The 16,961-nt window shown below is 36.6% G+C and overlaps 1 long non-coding RNA gene across 1 annotated transcript in view; it reads right to left on the minus strand.

The window, feature by feature from the left end:
- LOC138913575 (uncharacterized) overlaps positions 1-16,961 on the minus strand; it is a 137,450-nt gene that overhangs the window by 86,207 nt on the left and 34,282 nt on the right. The gene's annotated exons all lie outside the window — the stretch shown is intronic.

Here is a 16,961-nt window from a genome sequence, read left to right on the forward strand (position 1 = left end):
AGAACGGGGAGCAGATACCTTTCTGCTTGTTTTTTCATCTTCTTTCTCTGTGCCACAGTCTCGACGCATATGTAAAGCTCCTTCGCCTACGAAAACCTTTTAATACAAATTGAAAATACTCGGAGCACGAAAAGGACAAACATCCAGCACTTGTGATAAGTGGAATGGTAACTCAGGGAAATGGGGCTGCCAAGAAGTCGCACTGGGAAAAACTCATGTGCTTTAAAATTGTTTTTGTATAAAAACTCATTTGCTAATATGATGAGAACAATTATTTGGTGGGAGACTTAATAATTTACGCATATGCCTTATATTTTTCAAATGGTATGATTAATAGTAATTTTGCTATCAAAGTCTCTAGTGCAATGTGTTTCTTTTGACTAAAAAAAAAACTTTTCTTTTTGTATGCACTATACTTACGGTAAGTTTAAGCTATTGACATCTAAAATATGGTTTCAGAAACCATGATGACTCTCATGAAAAACACTTTTTATTGATAAACTTTAACTTTTTTACTTCAATTAAATTTAAGAAAAATCCATTATTTCCAAATTCGTAGCTACACTAGTTTCTGAAATCGTTCTTGACGTGCTTTTGAATACACATCTGAGTGGCGAAATGAGTGGACTCCACGATTGTCCGGTTGAATGGCTCAGGAGACGGTCGCTGGCAGTTGCTTCTGGAGCCGGAGTTTCGTCTCAGATAAGCCAAGCGCATTGCCAAGGCGACGTAGGGATCACACTTGGTCTTTGGCTAGTTCCTCAGCCCATTCCTTCAAAATCCCGGAAACCCGATGCAACTTGCATAAATGTCAGGCAAGTGAAAAATTTCCATGAGATTTACTGCGACGGCGGCTATTTATCTTTGCAGTCGGCAGATGCAAGGGTCGAGATACGGAGTCAGCCGGAAATGGGCTTTATGCAGCATTTAAATGCCCTCGTTTCCGGCGGTCGGCAATGGCGATGGCGATGGCCGACCTTCAGGCGGCCGCCTCAATTAGTTCATTACGCTAAACGTTTGCATTTCACCTAATTTCGTCTGGAGGTTTGGGCTTTCGGCCACATCCGCATCCGCTGCACGCAAAGTGCAACTGGGAGCCGAATTTTCGGAACCAGGAGCCAGAAACGAAAACGGAATTTATTTCTCAATTCCCACTTCAATTTTGTAAATTGAATGAAAAAGCGCTTAAAAATATACAAAAGCAGACCGAGCAACCAGACCAAGCATAACCCAAATAGTGGAACAAAAGCACACGGAACCTGGAAAGGATATAAGGGGCGGCAGGCGGCCAGGGACCAGGGGGCGTGGCAGGGCAAGGACAGCCGGCAAAAAAGGCAAACGAACGACGAGCAGAGCGAAAGGAAATCTTACAAATAAAACGGAAGTTAATTTACTACGTAAACCGAAAAGCATGGCGCAGCCACATCCGGATGGAAAGCGAAGGGAGTGGAGTGGAGTGAGCGAGAGGAAAGGCAACACCAAAATGCTACACTGTAAGGAATTGCAGTTGGCCATTTAATTGGGCGACTTTTTGCAGCCCAGCGCCACCGCTTAAGGTGGCCAAATATTTGCTCTGGCAACAGAAGCCGGCCGAAAACGATGAAGAGGTATCGGACAGATATGACCAAGGAAAGGTCGGTGGGGAGGGGAGGTAGTGCAGGTGGCTGGTCGCAGGACAGGTGCAGCTCGCACTTAAGCCCGCTTATTACGTTAACAATTGCAAATATCGGCGCGGATTTCGCCAGCGGGCGAGACAGGATTACTTTGCATAATTTTAGGGGCATACAAATAACAGCCAAGGGTTTCACTACCACATCCACGGCAACACACACACTCGCACAGAGAGAGAGTTGCTGGCATGCCAATGAAAGCATTTCGCGTCCTGGCGAAAGCGGAAGGAAATTTCACTAGCTGACTGCAGCAGCCGCAGTTTATACCGCCTACGAATTGTTAGAACACACAGTTGAGGTGGCAATAATAGAACGGAAAGTCTTAGATGTTATTTAAAATAATATTCACTGCATTTACTATTTTAAATTTTACGACTTTTGTCTTAATGGAGAAAATGTTTAAATGAGGTATTTGTTATTATTGGGTTGTACTGAGCTTTCTTATAATTCAGATAATTATATTTTGACGTAAACAACACCACAACTAAGTCAGGTGTAACAAGAATTTGGAATTCCTTACGAATTCCCAAGTTAAACAGCGTTTTCCAAAAAGTTCCTCAATGTTCGAAAAATTATGAAATTGGCCAACTTTCTGGAGGTATCACAGGAAAACGTATTCATGGTTTGTTTTTATGTTAAAGGTTTTTTAAACTGACACTCTTTATCTTACGAACCCCATACTCAGAATAATTGCAGGATTTTTTAAGGAAGAAGCAAATTAATTGCGACATAGCCATAGACAAAAGAAATCTACTCCAAAATTTCACTATCAAGTCTTCAGTGATTATGTAGCTATGAACCCCAGAAACTGAAGAATTGACAAATGACTCTTGCGCACTTAGCACCTAGAGTTATTTGTCAATTTAGTTCCTTGGGTTCATAGCTACATAATCACTGAAGACTTGATAAGGAAATTTTAATCGGTTCACAAGATATGACCGTTACAAATACATTTTGTGTGTAAAACTTTAACTCGCTATAATAGGTAAGCGCGAGCTAAGCCAGAGAAACCCAAATGGGTTTTTGCTTATTTCGATGAGTTCTTTCCGCCCATGAAATCCGAATTGCGGTTACATTTTATAACCCTAAAAATGTTGCACAGCGTTGTGCATGAATCGTTTGTATTAATACGTTTATGTTTTGAGAATCATTATTTCTTCAAAGCGCGATGTACAAATAGCGAAACAGACGAACTCATGAAATGATATTAGCAGATATTTTACTCGAAGTTTATATGGAGCTCTTTAGAGTTATCAGAGTTATGCATAGAAGCTAAAATCATAGTCAACATGTGTTGTCGAGATCAAGAATCGATGTCTATAGACATATATGCACACACTATTTTACACGATTTTATTAAATGAAACATGAAATATCCATCTCACATGTTAGCAACAGATTGGGACTTTATTTAAAACAAGAAAGGAAGCTAGCTTCGGCAAGACGAAGCTTATATATCCTTGCAGATCATTCTATTTATTTACAAATCGAAAAATGTTAAATTTCCTATTATTTCACATTAATTTTTCGATCGTTTCAATGCAGGTATATGATATAGTAGTTCGATCTTTTTAAAATTAAAATCAAAATTCGGAAAAATTTAAAAATAGTCATATCCCAGAGTAGAAAAGAGTGTAATAAAAATCAACAAAGATATAATTTTTATACCCTTGCAGAGGGTATTATGATTTCAGTCAGAAGTTTGCAACGCAGTGAAGGAGACGTTTCCGACCCCATAAAGTAAATATATTCTTGATCAGCATCACTAGACGAGTCGATCTAGCCATGTCCGTCTGTCCGTCCGTCTGTCCGTCCGTCTGTCCGTCCGTCTGTCCGTCTGTCCGTCTGTCCGTCTGTCCGTCCGTTTCTACGCAAACTAGTCTCTCAGCTTTGAAGCTATCGCGATGAAACTTTCCCAAAAGTCTTCTTTCTATTGCAGGTAGTATATAAGTCGGAACCAACCGGATCGGATAACTATATCTTATAGCTCCCATAGGAAGGAAACGTTAAAAAAATTCTAGCTTCGGTGTTTTTTGAAATAAAACCTTCTACTCTTGGAAATATTATTTTTTAAATATTTCAGAATTTTGAATAAAATATTTTAAAAATCGGACGACTATATCATATAGCTGCAATAGGAACGATCAGAAAATTAATGGGAAAGTTACACAGAAATAAATTTTAGCTTTTTTGGTTTTTATTGTATTCTCTTCTACTTTAGGACATGACTCTTTTTAAATATTTCCGAATTTCAATTTTCATTTTATCAAAATCGGACGACTATATCATATAGCTGCCATAGGAACGATCGAAAAATTAATGGGAAATTAATTGGAAACAAATTATAGCTCCGTTGGTTTTTATTGTATTATCTTATACTCTAGGATATGATTTTTTTTTAATATTTCAGAGTTTTGAATTAAATTTAACAAAAATCGGACGACGAAATTTAAAATTTTTGCGATTTGTAAGTTAATAGGAACGATCCATGCGCGGATCCACGGGGGGTGATATGGGTGATATATCACCCCCCACTCGCGTGAAAAATTAAAGAAATTTTGGTATTCAAAAAGTATGCAACAAAAAAATTGTTCTGATATCACCCCCCACAAAAAAATCCTGGATCCGCCACTGGAACGATCTGCAAGGGTATATAAGCTTCGGCTGGCCGAAGCTAGCTTTCTTTCTTGTTTTCTATTAATTTCCCTTCAATTTTTCGGCCGTTCCTATGGCAGCTATATGATATAGTGATCCGATTTTTTAAAGATTTTATTCGAAATTCAGAAATATATAAAAAATAATATTCCCTAGAGTAGAAGGTAATATTTGAAAAAACACCGAAGCTAGAATTTTTTTAACGTTTCCTTCCTATGGGAGCTATAAGATTTAGTGGTCCGATCCGGTCGGTTTCGACATATATACTACCTGCAATATATAAAAGACTTTTAAGAAAATTTCATCCCGATAGCTCAAAAACTGAGAGACTAGTTTGCGTAGAAACAGACAGACGGACAGACGGTCAGACGGACAGACGGACAGACGGACATGGCTAGATCGACTCGTCTAGTGATGCTGATCAAGAATATAGATACTTTATGGGGTCGGAAACGTCTCCTTCACTGCGTTGCAAACTTCTGACTGAAATCATAATACCCTCTGCAAGGGTATAAAAACCCATTAAACTTCATATGAGGGACTGTCCATATATTACGTAAACAATTTTTCGTCGATTTTAGATTGTAGGAACATCAACATATTAGAAGATCGGCGACTTTTTCAGTGCTATATTTGTATCCCCATTTGTAAGTGTGTGAAAGCCTGTGTGGGCGGTGGGCGTGGCCAAGCCACATTAGAGCAGAATGTAGGTGGCTGAGGGCAACAAAAGTATTTGTTATGCGGTAAAAATGCATAAAAATCCTGAGACCGGCATTTATTTAAATTTATGCCGTTGTAACGTAATTTTGCATTACCCCAAAATGATGGCGAACACAACCCAGAAAGGCACCACCCCCAGTCAGCGGCCCGCTGGTATTTTATTGTTGCACCAGCGGGTGTGGGAGTGGGAGTGGGTGTGGCACACTTTGCTCTGGCATTTTTATACAAATTTTTGCACATTTTGCGGCCAACGCCACCGACAAAGCCCAAAAGCCAGAATGCCAGAAAGTTGCGCTGCGCCTTTTATTTTGGTTAAATAAGTATTTGGCAATTGTTATTTGAATAAACCATACTCCCGCGTCTTTTATCCTTTGTGCAGCAGGCCCACTTGAATTCATTTGCTATTATTATTTTTTTATATCGCATTTCAATTGTTTATCTGTGTTTACGTACGCTCTGATTTTTTTCACTTTTGTTATTGCAGCTCGGTGGGATAATACGAAAGTTATTCATTTGTTATGCATATGAAGTGGATCCACAAATGTACTGTGGTTTATTGCAGCGGTTGCCATGCCATTTTTTGGTCTGGGGACAACAAAAGAATAGTTTCCCCAGTTAGAAGTCTGAGTGCGGTGTCCGTTGCGAGAAGCGGGGCAAATTAATGGCGATAGCTTTAAAATTAGAGCTCCAAGTCCAGAGAAACCGGTTTAAGTCCTGGCCGAAATGCAAACACCGTCGAGCGGAGGCGAGCTTCCATTTGTCACTTCCAATTAGACCAAGTCAAAGCGAGTCAGGTGAACTCTGGCCCGGCTGCTAATCTCCCGACATCTGGGCCCGGGTCTCCAGACTCTACAGATCCGGGGGCCGGCCCAGACTCATTCAATCAATTGAAGCACTGACACTGCTTTCTGTGTTTTGAATACAAATTAGCCAAAGTGATGGCCGCCCCGTAACATGCAGCTACCACGCCCCCAATCAAGCAGGCACACACTCCGCAAAAAGGAAGGATTAGTAGTTAAGTGGCAAGTGCAGGATGTTCATCATATTTTATTTCAAATATCTGTAAGTTCTTTAAAAAATACTAATATATTTATACCCTATCAAATCAAATTTTCTAGATTTAAAGTGATTGTTGTGAGTCGATAACCATAAGACCATTAATCATGCACAGTGCTGTCTTTTCTCAACAACTAAACTATTTTATTTATTTGTTAAATTCCCACAAAGAATCTATGCGTAAATTATTTGTTTGAATTTAACAAATAAATACATTGTTTAGGAAACTTGTTTTTTTGGGTTCTTTGCATGATTTTTTGGCTGTGTATCGCATATTACCATACTGCTTTCCGTTTTCCTAAGTGCACGTCTCAGCTTGTGACACTGCCATCGATGTTTGCTCCGATGACAACGGGGGTTAATTTAAATGCAAAGTAATTAATTAGACACTTGGCCGGCGAATCAAGTAATCCAATCTGGAGTAAAGGACTCGGAGGAGGGCTAATCAAGGGCATCGTAGGAGCATTGCCTGGAAGGCAGACCCGCAAAGTGACCAGCGAGCTAGCTAAATGTGCTACAACGTTCGAGTGCGATGAGCAGTATGGGCCATATATCAATGCGCTGCTCGACTGCCGTGTGTGCTTATCCACTCAGTGCCCAGACAATGGCAATTTCAATGATTTTGTTTAGCTCAGTGATTCGGAGAATTGAGTTCGGCTGCGAGCTGTCCACATACGTATGTATGTACCCGAACGTATTATCCATATGCTACGTGCCACAGGCAAATTGAGAACGCACAAACCCACCGACGCACACCATTCGATTTGAATGCCTTTCAATGAATTGCTGCCAATTTGCAATGGTTAATGAAACGCTTTGTGCCGTGTCGATTGCATTGCGAGGGGTGAGCAGAGTGCAGACCTAGGACTAACTAATCCAGCAAGTACCATATATCAGGGCTATATAGTGACCAGTGACCGATTCCCCGCAGCTGCAGCTCATCTCCGACCATAGATGCTGCACTTTAATCCGCCCGTTCGCCGCTCCGCATCACTTTCCTTGTTTTCTTTGACATTCGAGTTACATTTTGGCCAAGTTCCATCGATTTCTGTGGCTCAGCAAAGTCGTTCGTACGAACTCTGCACTGGCAAAAAAATGTATCAGAGTCCTAAGAGCTGTGCGATTTCATTTAAGTGAAATTAATAAAAGTCTCCAATAATTTCTTACTTTTATTCGACTAAAAGACCATTAAAAATAAATATATTCAAATATTTCTTTAAACACATTATTAACACGTCATTTTAAAAATTGTATTTATTTAAAAGTATTTGCTAAAAAAAAAAAAAAGAGACGTAAAGAAGCTTTAAGTCCATTAAATTATACCCTTGCACGTTGCGCTGTTGTTGCTTGATGCAAAGTTTGAAGGTCTTGCAAATATGTACAAACATTTTATTTTCCCACTTCACAAAGAATTGATGAAACAACACGAGGATAATTATTTATATTCGAAAACTGCGTGTTTTCCGGCGTACAGAACTTTATAATTTTTAATGTCTCTAAAAAACTTAGTTTTAAATTTTAAAAATATTTTTCTGAAAGATAATAAGCTATCCCACAAAGTTGCATACCAAATATAACAAGAAAGGAAGCTAGCTTCGGCCAGCCGAAGCTTATATACCCTTGTAGATCATTCCTATTAACGTAGCTTTGTTAAATTTAATTCGAAATTTTAAAATGTTTAAGAAGAGCTATATCTCAGAGAAGAGAATGTAATAAAAATCAACAAAGATATAATTTGTTTCCTTTTAATTTCCATTTATTTTTCCGATCATTCCTAAGGCAGCTATATAGTGAATTCAGAAAAAATTAAAAAGTAATATTCCCAAGAGTAGAAGGTCATATATCAAAAAGCACCGAAGCTAGAATTTTTTAATGATTTTTTCCCGATCTTTCCTATTGGAGGTATAAGAAATAGTGGTCTGATCCGGGTAAGAGCTGAGAGACTAGTTTGCGTAGAAACAGCCGGACGGACAGACAGACGGACGCACGGACATGGCTGGATCGACTCGTCTACTGGAGCTGATCAAGAATATATAAAGCAACTGCGTTGCTAACTTCTGACTGAAATCATTATACGGTCTGCAAGGGTATAAAAATAACTCAAACGAGTTATAAGTGCAGTATGAATTTCAAAAACGGAGCTTAACTCTAAAAATATCGATAAAAACTAAGTGATAAGAGATAAAAAAAGGAAAAATACGGGACGTTAATTTTCAATTCTCTATCAAAAAAAACAAGAAAGGAAGCTAGCTTCGGCCAGCCGAAGCTTATATACCCTTGCAGATCATTCCTATTAATTAACAAATCGCAAAAATGTTCAATTTTCTAATATTTCTCATTAATTTTCCGATCGTTCCTAAGGCAGCTATATGATATAGTCGTCCGATTTTGATCAAATTAAAATTGAAATTCGAAAATATTTAAAAAGAGTCATACCCTAGAGTAGGGGATAATACAATAAAAACCAAAGAAGCTAGAATTTATTTCCTATTACTTTTCCATTAATTTTCCGATCGTTCCTATTGCAGCTATATGATATAGTCGTCCGATTTTGATTAAATTAAAATTGAAATTCGGAAATATTTAAAAAGAGTCATATCCTAGAGTAGAAGATAATACAATAAAATCCAAAGAAGCTAAAATTTATTTCCTATTACTTTTCCATTAATTTTCCGATCGTTCCTATGGCAGCTATATGATATAGTAGTCCGATTTTTTAACTAATTAATTCGAAATTCAGATATATTTAAAAAATAACATTCCCAAAAGTAGAAGGTAATATTTCAAAAAACACCGAAGCTAGAATTTTTTAAAGTTTTTTTTTTCCGATTGTTCCTATGGGAGCTATAAGATATAGTTGTCCGATCCGGTCGGCTCCGACATATATACTACCTGCAATAAAAAGAAGACTTTTGCGAAAGTTTCGTCCCGATAGCTCAAAAACTGAGAGACTAGTTTGCGTAGAAACAGACAGACGGACAGACGGACGGACAGACGGACATGGCTAGATCGACTCGTCTTGTGATGCTGATCAAGAATATATATACTTTATGGGGTCGGAAACGTCTCCTTCACTGCGTTGCAAACTTCTGACTGAAATCATAATACCCTCTGCAAGGGTATAAAAAATAATTTTTTCTGAGATTTGACACCAAATTGCCCGCCACATTTCCCACACACAAAAAAAAAAATTGGTAAAATCAACTGTAATAATTGTCAAACAGGCCCCAACCAGCAAAATTGTCAATTCTACTAAGTAAATTGTCATTTCACAACAACAAAATACACACAATTAGCAAAGACACAAACCCAAAGCAAAAACAAAATACACGTACCTATTTTAATAGTTACGTAACTATCTTTGTTGGTCAATTTTACCAAGCAAATTTTTTTGTGTGCATGCAATGAGCCATACTAGCCATCACTAGACGAGTCGATCTAGCCATGCCCGTCCGTCTTCACGCAAACTGGTCTCCCAGTTTTTAAGCTATTGGGATGAAACTTTCCCAAAAGTCTTCTTTTTTATTGCAGATAGGACATAAGGGGGGATCAGCCGGATCGGAAACACACAAAAAAATTTGCTTGGTAAAATTGACCAACAAAGATAGTTACGTTACTATTAAAATAGTTACGTGTACTTTGTTTTTGCTTTGGGTTTGTGTCTTTGCTAATTGTGTGTATTTTGTTGTTGTGAAATTACTATTTACTTAGTAGAATTGACAATTTTGCTGGTTGGGGCCAGTTTTAATTATTAAAATAAAGGAAAATTATGAAAAACAAATTATTAAAAATGTGCGGTTGACTCATACAAATTAGGGGGAAAGAAACGGTCTAACTTTTACAGCTATTAAAGTGAAACAAAATTCGATGTTGAGCATTAACAATTAAAATACCGTCGTGTTCTTAAGTATATACTTTAAAATACTTTTTTTCCTTAAATTCAATACCAAAAGTTGCATGTAAAATTCAATAAATTTTTTGGAGCGATAGTATCGATGTTTCCTAAATATTAAAACCATCGATAATATTGATAGTGCTATCGATTCTTCTACCAACCCTACTTCACTGCGTTGCAAACAACTATAGCTTCAAATAACATAGCTCAATAATATAGATTCGATCTTTTTTGACATACAACCTCCTATTCTTGGAAATATCACATTTAAGTTTATCAAAATCGGACAGCTATATCATATAGCTATTATAGGAACGATCAAAAGATTAACAGGAAGATTAAAACGAAATTAAAAATTTTTTAATTTAATAGTAATGATTAGTAGGGCCAGATCGGCCAGCCGAAATTAGCTTCCTTTCTTGTTTTTTGATCGTTTTGGAGTAGTTTTCTTAATTATTTAAGGTGAACGAATTTCATTTAGCAAAATTATTTTCCCAAGTGTGCTTCTGGCCATTTCAATTTTGTAATTGAGATTAGCTTTTTAGGAATAATTGAGATCAGATCATTTAATTAACTTTGTTTTCGAGCACGTCTCTGCAACTGCGGATGTCAAGGGCTGTCTGTGCTGGCGTGGTCCCCGTATTTTTGTAAATGTCGTCAGCTCCTGTGGGTGTGTGTCCGATATACTGATATACAGATGGAACTAACCAGTTCTCGAACGCAATAATTTTGCGATTGCCGACCACTGTTTGGCGAATGCGAAAGCCAGACCCTCAGTTGTCTGTTAATTTGCCGAGCAACAATTCCATTTAGTAATTCCGGCCCGACATCTTTTGCTCAATTTGGCAAGCAGATGAGAAGCATCGACCATCGGGGGCTCTGGGTCCATGTGCCTCGATTTCATTTCCGAAATTGAATTGCCAAAAATGCGGCATCAGTTTCCGCACTCAAGCTCTGGGCCTTCAGATGTCGTAGCTCAGCTCTCGGATCCCAGTTCCAATTATAATTATGCCAGTCTCAGTTCGTCTGAAGGACTCCATCTCCGTCTCGATGCGTTTTTGGGTCTATGCATTTCATTTACACTGGTTGAGCCGACCAGAACCAGGACTTTTCCGTCCATCCATCTATCTGTCCGCTTCTGACTCCGACTATCTTCGTCATCGTCTGGCTGCTGCTCTTTTATTTTCACTTTTCCTTCTCGCATGGCTTAGAACGAGCCAAATTGCATTCAGCTGTTTGTTTTTATGCGCTGTCACGAGAATTCCAAACTACTTTTGAATAATTTCATTTATTTATGTTCCCCATTGCTCGGCGCAAAAGTTTCGCTGCAGTTGCTCCGATTCTCCACTCCTGCTGTCTTCAGTCAGTCAGTTAGTCGCTTATTTATTTAGTTTTCTTTCTTCTCCCTAAACTGCTAAAAAGGCGCAAAACTTGTCGCTGTGTGTCAAAAGTTCTGCCTTGGGCTTTAAGGGGTCTCGTCCCAATTCGGCTTCTCTAATTTCGCCGCCAATTGATGCCATATTGTGCTCGCCTTGCTGATAACAACGCACCCTGAAATGTTTTAATTAGGTCTCAGCTAAAAAAGACGGCAATGTTTGAAAAAGATTTTTAAAAAATTAATAAAAAACGAAACGAGAAAAAAAAATTTTTTTCGCGATAGAAAGTAAACGTTAGTATAGGGTAATTCCACGTGTATTCCGGCGCACACTGGGCCAGCCGATCCAATTTTTGGTCAAAAATACGTTTTTTTTTTAAGAAAATGACCTAATTAAGTTTGAATTCCTTTTCATAACACATTAAACTAATTTATGCCAAAGTTTTAAAGAATTCGGGCAAGTAGTTTTCTTTTACCGTATTTTCAAAGTGGGATTTTCATCAAATATTGATGAAAATTAAAAAAAAAAATCTGAAAGTCAAAGATGCTGATGTAGATGTTTGAATCTTCACGAAACTGTTAAATGTGATTATTTTTAACAAATAAAAAATATAATATAGCTCGTATGTCTTACTTGCTTCTTAAAATAAATTTATTTGTTGATTTTTCCGGGTTTTTTTGGCAAATGAGTACGTTGCTTTTCAAGTGCCGTTAAGTGCCAGCGTATACCGCCGACTCGATGCGGTTTTGCCTTAGTTTTCGGTAATTTAAGTTTTAATTAAAGGCTTAACTCGGAATCGAGCTATTTTGTAGAGCTTTGCTAAGAGAGCCCAAAAGTATGCCGTACTTTTTTTCTTCAGGTTTTAGTGAACATTTTGCGCGCAAAAATTTGATTTTAGTGTGACTAACATCTAATATCTATTTTTTACGTTCAATAATCGATCATAGTATTTTCGAAGTCTATATCTATCTATTTAATCTGGACTATGCAAATATAAATGTAGCATACATTTGTGATGACTTCAGAATATGTCAAATAAACAATAAACAAATTAAAAAACCATATTTGTAAAACAATTTTTTTAATAATATGATTATAAAAATCTTAAAAGAAAACAAGAAAATAAAATATAATTTTTTTTTAAATCTATTGTTTGACAAGCGTTAATGTGGGAGCCTCCGAAAGTTGCAGATTTTAACGGTTCATAAATCTTAAAAGACAAAATATTTTTTAGCGGTGTTATTTTTTTTTAGTATGTCTTATCTCATACTTTATCGTTCCAAGAAATTGTACTTTTAGTTCGTTGGAAAGTTCAATCTTTTAAGAAAAAAACGCAAAAAACTGCATACCTCTAAGTGTCCTAGGAAAGAACCCTGCAGGAAAAATGCGAACTAGTCTGAAAAACAACTAGTTATACAACAAATATAAAGCAACCGGAATTTGTATGAATGCATTTGGACTACACGGGGTCTAGAAAATTTGTGCTAGTCGAAAAAATGATTAATACAAAACTAGTAAAAAAGAAACTTGTCTCGGACTAGTACCTTTCTGACAAAAAAAACCTTAAAAATATTTAACTGGTAGAACAAATACATGTTAGGGTCTAGTTAAAAGGCAACTGGAATTTAACTAGTTGCAAATGAAACACATATGATCCAAAAATATAGCCTAGGGTGTAAATGTCTTGGGAAATTTAACACTAAACAAATCAAACACTTGAGGTCCTCGGTTCAATCCCCGGTCTCTCTACATTTTTTGTTGCTTTTTGTTTGCTAGGTGATGCTTTAGTTTTATTTTAAACTTTGTTTAATCTGTCCGAGGCAATATATATGTGAAAAATTACTGTTTTTGAATTATGTCACACTAAAATTCATAAACCTTGTTAGGGCATTACAAAATGTGATGCGTGTATGGCTCAATCAGTTAGTGTGTCTACAAATCCAAAGGTCCCGGGTTCAAGTCCTAGAGAGGGCGACTTGCCTCAAAAAAAGTAAGTTTCTTTTAATTCCATTTAATTATCATTTACTGTATTTGATTACATAATAATTATCAGAAATTCTCTAAGAACCGCGCCTATTAGTTGGATACTAAATTAGGGGAGCGTCAAGTTAGGCATCGTCAAGTACTAGTGAAATCCAATCACTTGATGGTTTAGAGATTAATTTTTAGTTTTTTCGTGAAAATATTTTTTTTAGTGTAGTTTAACAGCTGTAATCGTAAATTGGTTAACAGTCACTAGTGCAAAACTAGTAGCAAATGGACTAGTTGTTTCCGACGACAAGCATATGAAAAATGGACCACTTCGTTACAAGGAAATGGACATAACTTGAACTAGTTAACCTTCTTGACCCAACTAGTATTTTAATAGTCCAAAACTGATTCCGTTTCCTGCAGGGAAATTACAGATTTTTGGCCAAAAAATTAACTTTCTGGCCCAGTGTGCGGCGTATACAATTTTTTTAATTTAAAATTCCCTTAAAAAATAGTTAATTTAAAAATTAAAAATTTATAAAAATATTTTTCGGAAAGATATTAAGATGTCCCACACGTTTCACGTGGAATTACCCTATAGTGATCTATATTCTAGAAATACAAATAAACAATTAAATGTATTCCAAATGTTAAATGGGCATATTTGGAGTATTACAAAAATCGCATCTAACCAAAAACGGTTGGTTTTGTTAATTGATGTACGTAAGAACTGTAACGGATTTCGCTTGGAAATAATTTCCGTGACACTCCTGATTAAGTTTATACATACAACGATATTGAACTCTAGGGAAAGAGGAAGTGGCACTGAGATGAAACAAAATTGCGCTGCGTAGGAATACCTAAAATTTACATGATTTAAACTTCTAACTTTTCTACTATCCGAGATCAAAGCGCTCATACGGACGGACAGGCGACAGACATAGCTATATCAATTCGGCCAGTGATCTTGATCACGAATATATATTTTTTAGAGGGTCGGAAACGATTCCTTCTAACTTTTAAATTCTTTCAAACGAAACCGTATTCTCTTTTATTTTTCGAGTATAATTTCATTTATAAGTATATAATTACCATATAAATAACTTGGCTGCTCTTTTTATGTGATAAGCCCATGAAATATGTAGTAATTATTTTTACATAGCAATAGAAAGGATATTTTGCCGCTCCAGGGGTAATCCTAATACATCTAGAAATTAAAAACCCATGATGCAGCTCGTAAGTCTCAATTAGCTCTTTGAGCTCTTACTGGCAGACGTTGGCTAGGGTTAGCCTCTGCTGAATGCTTTTGGCAGGTGACAGCCGAACTGCAGCATACGCCGCGTACACCCGCCCAGTGTGACTGGCATGTGCGGCTAATTAGGTCCTAAATGCTCCACGCCATTTTGTTGTCAAAACCTGCCTGTACCAAACGAGGTGGGTGGCAAGTACTACGTGTCCAAATTTTTGACAACGAGCCAATTCGGTGTTCCCAATCGTCACAGCTCATTAATTCACAATGCGATAATTCATTATAAAGATTTAGCGGATATGCCCAGCTTGTGAAATTTCGCGGAAAGGTAAGAATAATTATGAGATGTTGGTAATGGCATTGAATTCAACAATGACTTATTTTTAATTCGGAACCAGCAGAATGGTACGTAACAAAACTACCTAGAATTTTAGAATTGTTTATTTTAAACTTGGAAATCTCGCCTTTAAATCGCCAACCTTTGCAAGTAAACATAAATATGTTGTGTTTTTCGTAAATTTGCCTTTAAATCTACAAATTTTCTGTATTTAAAAGGGAATTTAAGTTACAACGGCTGTCCAATTCAAAGGCGAGATTTCTAAATTTAAGAAATAAATATCTTGAGCGTAGTTAGCTTTCCGGCTCGTTTAGTTTCTACCCCCAACGCACAGTGACTATCCGACTTTCAACATACACAAGTTTTGATATCAACTTTTGTGACGAAAATGTATTATACGATCCATTACTTAAATACACTTTCTAAAGTTTTTCACTTTTAAAATCTTTTATTGATATCGTACAGCTTCTTACCTAAATAGCTATATATTATTACATCGTGCCTAATGAGAATAATTTAGAAAGTGTAGTTAACGACACACAGAACGTGGCGTAATCTAAGACATCTTAGAAACTATGGTCATTTAAAAACAAAATTTCAAATCGTACGTTTCATTAAAAGTTTACCCGATTAATCACTATGGACGGCAGTCCATGTAGTGACGAAGCGCACCAGGAGAGTGTGCGAAGGCGACTACTATACATACACGAAGAAATGAAAATCTACTGAATAATACACCTATCGAAAGGTATTGCGAAAACTAACAGGATTGCATACCAAGACTTTAAGAAAATCAATTGGCTAGGGAGAGAGAGCGGTGAAAGTGAAAAAGTGAAAATTTCGAAATTTGGAGCTGTTGGGGCCGGTGGGGATAAATGCCCCCTCGCAATGTTTTAGTTGTATTCCTTTTGAAAATACTCGTCGAATGAGGGGTCATTTGTCAAAATCCGACTCTCCGTTCAAAAGTTATAGCCAAAATAAGATTTTCTTCTTCTTCCCAAAATGAAAATTTAATTCTGTTTGTCAGTTTGTCAGTTTGTCCAAAATATGTTTTTTAAGTTCTGAAAATTTGATATGACGTTCATCACATCGATATAAAAAACTTTTGTTCTACCACTTTTGGAAAAACCCGCTAGTTTAGCGGGAAAACAGTTATAAATAGCTAAAATTCGGAAAGCCGTAACTATACTACTAAAGCCACAGACTTGTGCTGCATCTCGTTTGAAAGGTATTTTTAAATGCTATAAACGCCTGCTATATGCAATTTGTGTAAATGTAATAGTTAAAAAGATATGAACAAAAGAAAATTTGTTTAAACTTATTTTTTTAGCTTTTTTTTAATTTTCTCAAAAACGGCTCTAACGATTTTCCTTACAACTTTAAACTGTATAGCCCTTGAGATTCCTTAAATTTTGGTATATATCATGTTTATGTAAAAAATCGCGTTTAAAAGTTATTCAGAAACGAAAATAGCCACTTTTGCCAGCTCAGAACAACTAACGCTCCCTGAGTATTGAATTTTGTGGGAGGGTATCCGAACTGTATTTTAGGGTCATGGAATCAGTAAATTTGCACTTAAGAGTTCCATATAGGAATCTTTTGTTTTACGACTTTTGGAAAAAGCCGCTACTTTAGCGGGAAAAAGCTAAAAATAGCTAAATTTCGTTAGTTTGTAAGTTCTACACTACTAAAGGTACAGAAATGGCCTATACCTCGTTTAAAAGGTATTTTGAAATACTTCAACGCCTTTTTAACTTAATTTGTTAAAATACAATAGTTTAAAAATTATGATTGACCAATTTAAATTTAAATGTATATATTAGCTCCTATGAGAGCAAATGTAAACAAACAAAAACTTCTGATATCAAATAAAAACACCTCTTAACGATGTAAAAATCTAGTGACGACCGCACCTTCAACATACAAAAGTTCTGATATCAACATTTGTGACGAAAAATTATTACACTCGTCATTAAATAGACTTTCTAATCTTTTCTCATTCGTCACGCTGCAATAGATGCAATGCCTGTAA

The sequence above is a fragment of the Drosophila takahashii genome, chromosome 3R, assembly GCF_030179915.1.
Source record: "Drosophila takahashii strain IR98-3 E-12201 chromosome 3R, DtakHiC1v2, whole genome shotgun sequence".
NCBI lineage: Eukaryota > Metazoa > Arthropoda > Insecta > Diptera > Drosophilidae > Drosophila > Drosophila takahashii.